Genomic DNA, 6,289 nt, shown 5'->3' with positions numbered 1-6,289 from the left:
GGAGGAGGAAAAAAAGCCTCCAAGACTGCAGGGTGGCATGGTGTCCAGGAGGAGGAAAAAAAGCCTACAAGACTGCAGGGTGGTATGGTGTCCAGGAGTAGGAAAAAAAAGCCCACAAGACTGCAGGGTGGTATGGTGTCCAGGAGGAGGAAAAAAAGCCAACAAGCCTGCAGGGTGGTATGGTGTCCAGTCGGAGGAAAAAAAGCCGACAAGACTGCAGGGTGGCATGGTGTCGAGGAGGAGGAAAAAAAGCCTCCAAGACAGCAGGGTGGCATGGTGTCCAGGAGGAGGGAAAAAAGCCCACAAGACTGCAGGATGGTATGGTGTCCAGTCGGAGGAAAAAAAGCCTACAAGACTGCAGAGTGGCATGGTGTCCAGGAGGAGGAAAAAAAGCCTCCAAGACTGCAGGGTGGCATGGTGTCCAGGAGGAGGAAAAAAAGCCTCCAAGACTGCAGGGTGGCATGGTGTCCAGGAGGAGGAAAAAAAGCCTACAAGACTGCAGGGTGGTATGGTGTCCAGGAGTAGGAAAAAAAAGCCCACAAGACTGCAGGGTGGTATGGTTTCCAGGAGGAGGAAAAAAAGCCAACAAGCCTGCAGGGTGGTATGGTGTCCAGTCGGAGGAAAAAAAGCCGACAAGACAGCAGGGTGGCATGGTGTCGAGGAGGAGGAAAAAAAGCTTCCAAGACAGCAGGGTGGCATGGTCTCCAGGAGGAGGGAAAAAAGCCCACAAGACTGCAGGATGGTATGGTGTCCAGTCGGAGGAAAAAAAGCCTACAAGACTGCAGAGTGGCATGGTGTCCAGGAGGAGGAAAAAAAGCCTCCAAGACTGCAGGGTGGCATGGTGTCCAGGAGGAGGACAAAAAGCCAACAAGAGTGCAGGGTGGTATCGTCTCCAGGAGGAGGAAAAATAGCTGACAAGAGTGCAGGGTGGTATGGTGCCCAGGAGGAGGAAAAAAAGCCCACAAGACTGCAGGGTGGCATGGTGTCCAGGAGGAGGAAAAAAAGCCTATAAGACTGCAGGGTGGCATGGTGTCCAGGAGATGGAAAAAAGCCTACAAGACTGCAGGGTGGTATGGTGTCCAGGAGTAGGAAAAAAAAGCCCACAAGACTGCAGGGTGGTATGGTGTCCAGGAGGAGGAAAAAAAGCCGACCCAGTCTCCCCCTGCAGGAGAAAAAAAAGCCTACAACACCCGGGGTTCCCAGGCGGTCTCCCATCCAGGTACTAACCGGGCCCGAACCTGCTTAGCTTCCGAGATCGGGCGTATTCAGGGTGGTATGGTCGTAGGCAATAACTGATTCTCTTTGGAAATACTTGAAGGACCGAAAATGTTTCCCAAGTGAGAGTTTCGTATTTTCTGCCACCAACGGTGGATGGAGGTTATGTTTTTTACCCCTGTCTGTTTGTCTGTCTGTCCGTTTGTGAACAGGATATCTCAAAAGGTTGTAGACGGATTCGGACTAAATTCGGCAGAGATGTGGCGTGTGTGACAAAGACGAAATGATTCGATTTTGGTGAAGATCTGGAATCGGATCCGGCTCCGACAATTCTTTAAAATGATTCTTCACCATTGGGAGACAGGGCCAAAAACGATACATCCAGCAGGATATCTCAAAACGTTATGGACGGATTTGGACGAAGCTTGGTGGAGAGGTTGTGTGTGTGACAAGGAAGAATCGATTCAATTTTGGTGAAGATCTGGATCCGGACCCATCTCGTAGAATTTTAAAGTGATTCTTCACCATCGGGTCAAACAATATAGCCTCTGGCAGGATATCTCAAAAAGTTATGGTAGTTAAGGGGAACTCTGGAATACAAAACGTGACCAGCGCACCTGGTGGAGGTATGCTCTCTTCTGAGTGCCGTTCGAGTTTACTTTTAATTTCCATTTGAAACTTTTCTTTCCATCACGATCTTCTTTTTCAATGGAGAACCCTCGCATTCTTTCCAATTCCTTATCGGTAATGGTAGTGGTGGCAGTAGTACGAGTGGTTTTTATTCGGCTTGTGGGAGTGGTAGTAGTCAGCTAGTAGTCGTAGTCGTAGTCGCAGTGGCGGTACTGATAAAAGTGGGCTCGTTGTAATCGTAGTAGGCCAATAGGGGTGGTGGAAGTACTCGTGGTCGTTAGGAGTAGTTGAAGGCTCGTAGTCGTGGTAGTTGTAGTTGAAGGCGAGGAGTAGTGCGGCAAAAACGAACATACCAGCGAGCGTGTCAGACAGCACAAATCGCAGACAATCAAAACAACCCTCCCCCTGCAGGAGAAAAAAAAGCCAACATCACTCTCCCTGCAGGAGAAAAAAAAACTTACAACACTCCCCCTGCAGGAGAAAAAAAACCCTACAACACTCCCTCCCCCTGCAGGAGAAAAAAAGCCTCCAAGACTCCCCCTGCAGGAGAAAAAAATCTTACAACAGTCCCCCTGCAGGAGAAAAAAAAACCCTGCAACACTCCCTCCCCCTGCAGGAGAAAAAAAGCCTGCAAGACTCCCCCTGCAGGAGAAAAAAAAGCCAACAGCACTCCCCCTGGAGGAGGAAAAAAAGCCAACAACACTCTGCCTGCAGGAGAAAAAAAGCCTACAACACTCCCCCTGCAGGAGAAAAAAATAGCCAACAACACCCTGCCTGCAGGAGAAAAAAAGCCTACAACACTCCCCCTGCAGGAGAAAAAAAAAGCCAACAGCACTCCCCCTGCAGGAGAAAAAAAAGTCGACAACACTCCCCCTGCAAGAGAAAAAAAAAGCCAACAACACTCCACCTGCAGGAGAAAAAAATGCCGACAACACTCCCCCTGCAGGAGAAAAAAAAGCCAACAACACTCCCTCCCCCTGTAGGAGAAAAAAAAGCCTACAAGACTGCAGGGTGGTATGGTGTCCAAGAGGAGGAAAAAAAGCCTACAAGAGTGCAGGGTGGTATGGTGTCCAAGAGGAGGAAAAACAAGCCTACAAGAGTGCAGGGTGGTATGGTGTCCAAGAGGAGGAAAAAAAGCCTACAAGACTGCAGGGTGGTATGGTGTCCAGGAGGAGGAAAAAAGCCGACAAGACTGCAGGGTGGTATGGTGTCCAGGAGGAAGAAAAAAAGCCCACAAGACTGCAGGGTGGTATGGTGTCCAGGAGGGGGAAAAAAGCCTTCAAGACTGCAGGGTGGTATGGTGTCCAGGAGGAGGAAAAAAGCCCACAAGACTGCAGGGTGGTTTGGTGTCCAGGAGGAGGAAAAAAAGCGTACAAGACTGCAGGGTGGTATGGTGTCCAGGAGGAGGAAAAAAAGCCCACAAGACTGCAGGGTGGTATGGTGTCCAGGAGGAGGACAAAAAGCCAACAAGAGTGCAGGGTGCTATCGTCTCCAGGAGGAGGAAAAATAGCTGACAAGAGAGCAGGGTGGTATGGTGCCCAGGAGGAGGAAAAAAAGCCTTCAAGACTGCATGGTGGCATGGGGTCCAGGAGATGGAAAAAAAAGCCTACAAGACTGCAGGGTGGTATGGTGTGCAGGAGGAGGAAAAAAAGCCTACAAGACTGCAGGGTGGTATGGTGTCCAGGAGGAGGAAAAAAACGCCCACAAGACTGCTGGGGGGTATGGTGTCCAGGAGGAGGAAAGAAAGCCCACAAGACTGTAGGGTGGCATGGAGTCCAGGAGGAGGAAAAAAAGCCGACAAGACTGCAGGGTGGAGAGGTGTCCAGTAGGAGGGAAAAAAGCCCACAAGACTGCAGGGTGGTATGGTGTCCAGTCGGAGGAAAAAAAGCCTACAAGACTGCAGAGTGGCATGGTGTCCAGGAGGAGGAAAAAAAGCCTCCAAGACTGCAGGGTGGTATGGTGTCCAGGAGGAGGAAAAAAAGCCTACAAGACTGCAGAGTGGCATGGTGTCCAGGAGGAGGAAAAAAAGCCTCCAAGACTGCAGGGTGGCATGGTGTCCAGGAGGAGGAAAAAAAGCCTACAAGACTGCAGGGTGGTATGGTGTCCAGGAGTAGGAAAAAAAAGCCCACAAGGCTGCAGGGTGGTATGGTGTCCAGGAGGAGGAAAAAAAGCCAACAAGCCTGCAGGGTGGTATGGTGTCCAGTCGGAGGAAAAAAAGCCGACAAGACTGCAGGGTGGCATGGTGTTGAGGAGGAGGAAAAAAAGCCTCCAAGACAGCAGGGTGGCATGGTGTCCAGGAGGAGGGAAAAAAGCCCACAAGACTGCAGGATGGTATGGTGTCCAGTCGGAGGAAAAAAAGCCTACAAGACTGCAGAGTGGCATGGTGTCGAGGAGGAGGAAAAAAAGCCTCCAAGACAGCAGGGTGGCATGGTGTCCAGGAGGAGGAAAAAAAGCCTCCAAGACTGCAGGGTGGCATGGTGTCCAGGAGGAGGAAAAAAAGCCTACAAGACTGCAGGGTGGTATGGTGTCCAGGAGTAGGAAAAAAAAGCCCACAAGACTGCAGGGTGGTATGGTTTCCAGGAGGAGGAAAAAAAGCCAACAAGCCTGCAGGGTGGTATAGTGTCCAGTCGGAGGAAAAAAAGCCGACAAGACTGCAGGGTGGCATGGTGTCGAGGAGGAGGAAAAAAAGCCTCCAAGACAGCAGGGTGGCATGGTGTCCAGGAGGAGGGAAAAAAGCCCACAAGACTGCAGGATGGTATGGTGTCCAGTCGGAGGAAAAAAAGCCTACAAGACTGCAGAGTGGCATGGTGTCCAGGAGGAGGAAAAAAAGCCTCCAAGACTGCAGGGTGGCATGGTGTCCAGGAGGAGGACAAAAAGCCAACAAGAGTGCAGGGTGGTATCGTCTCCAGGAGGAGGAAAAATAGCTGACAAGAGTGCAGGGTGGTATGGTGCCCAGGAGGAGGAAAAAAAGCCCACAAGACTGCAGGGTGGCATGGTGTCCAGGAGGAGGAAAAAAAGTCTATAAGACTGCAGGGTGGCATGGGGTCCAGGAGATGGAAAAAAAGCCTACAAGACTGCAGGGTGGCATGGTGTCCAGGAGGAGGAAAAAAAGCCCACAAGACTGCAGGGTGGTATGGTGTCCAGGAGGAGGAAAAAAAGCCGACAAGTCTGCAGGGTGGTGTGGTGTCCAGGAGGAGGGAAAAAAGTCCACAAGACTGCAGGGTGGTATGGTGTCCAGGAGGAGGAAAAAAAGCCCACAAGACTGCAGGGTGGCATGGTGTCAAGGAGGAGGAAAAAAAGCCGACAAGACTGCAGAGTGGCATGGTGTCCAGGAGGAGGAAAAAAAGCCTACAAGACTGCAGGGTGGCATGGTGTCCAGGAGGAGGAAAAAAGTCTATAAGACTGCAGGGTGGCATGGGGTCCAGGAGATGGAAAAAAAGCCTACAAGACTGCAGGGTGGCATGGGGTCCAGGAGATGGAAAAAAAGCCTACAAGACTGCAGGGTGGCATGGTGTCCAGGAGGAGGAAAAAAAGCCTCCAAGACTGCAGGGTGGTATGGTGTCCAGGAGGAGGAAAAAAAAGCCAACAAGGCTGCAGGGTGGTATGGTGTCAAGGAGGAGGAAAAAAAGCCTCCAAGACAGCAGGGTGGCATGGTGTCCAGGAGGAGGAAAAAAAGCCTACAAGACTGCAGGGTGGTATGGTGTCAAGGAGGAGGAAAAAAAGCCTACAAGCCTGCAGGGTGGTATGGTGTCCAATCGGAGGAAAAAAAGCCTCCAAGACTGCAGGGTGGCATGGTGTCGAGGAGGAGGAAAAAAAGCCTCCAAGACTGCAGGGTGGTATGGTGTCCAGGAGAGGAAAAAAAGCCCACAAGACTGCAGGGTGGTATGGTGTCCAGGAGGAGGAAAAAAAGCCCACAAGACTGCAGGGTGGCATGGTGTCCAGGAGGAGGAAAAAAGCCTACAAGACTGCAGGATGGCATGGTGTCCAGGAGGAGGGAAAAAAGCCTACAAGCCTGCAGGGTGGTATGGTGTCCAATCGGAGGAAAAAAAGCCGACCCAGGCTCCCCCTGCAGGAGAAAGAAAAGCCTACAACACCCGGGGTTCCCAGGCGGTCTCCCATCCAGGTACTAACCGGGCCCGAACCTGCTTAGCTTCCGAGATCGGACGAGATCGGGCGTATTCAGGGTGGTATGGTCGTAGGCAATAACTGATTCTCTTTGGAAATACTTGAAGGACCGAAAATGTTTCCCAAGTGAGAGTTTCGTATTTTCTGCCACCAACGGTGGATGGAGGTTATGTTTTTTACCCCTGTCTGTTTGTCTGTCTGTCCGTTTGTGAACAGGATATCTCAAAAGGTTGTAGACGGATTCGGACTAAATTCGGCAGAGATGTGGCGTGTGTGACAAAGACGAAATGATTCGATTTTGGTGAAGATCTGGAATCGG

The 6,289-nt window shown here is 51.1% G+C and overlaps 1 non-coding gene and 1 pseudogene across 1 annotated transcript; both read right to left on the bottom strand.

Moving 5' to 3' along the window:
* Positions 1-1,178: 1,178 nt before the first annotated feature.
* LOC137420160 (5S ribosomal RNA) lies at positions 1,179-1,287 on the bottom strand (annotated as a pseudogene).
* Positions 1,288-5,927: 4,640 nt separating this feature from the next.
* Positions 5,928-6,046, bottom strand: LOC137420041 (5S ribosomal RNA). The gene has a single exon (XR_010983120.2). It is a non-coding gene; the product is annotated as a 5S ribosomal RNA (ribosomal RNA).
* Between the last annotated feature and the right edge of the window lie 243 nt (positions 6,047-6,289).

This window comes from Myxine glutinosa, chromosome 1 (genome assembly GCF_964187855.1).
Source record: "Myxine glutinosa chromosome 1, kmMyxGlut1.1, whole genome shotgun sequence".
Classification (NCBI taxonomy): domain Eukaryota; kingdom Metazoa; phylum Chordata; class Myxini; order Myxiniformes; family Myxinidae; genus Myxine; species Myxine glutinosa.
Note: the sequence above shows the minus strand (reverse complement) of the source record. Positions and strands in the feature narration are given on the sequence as shown.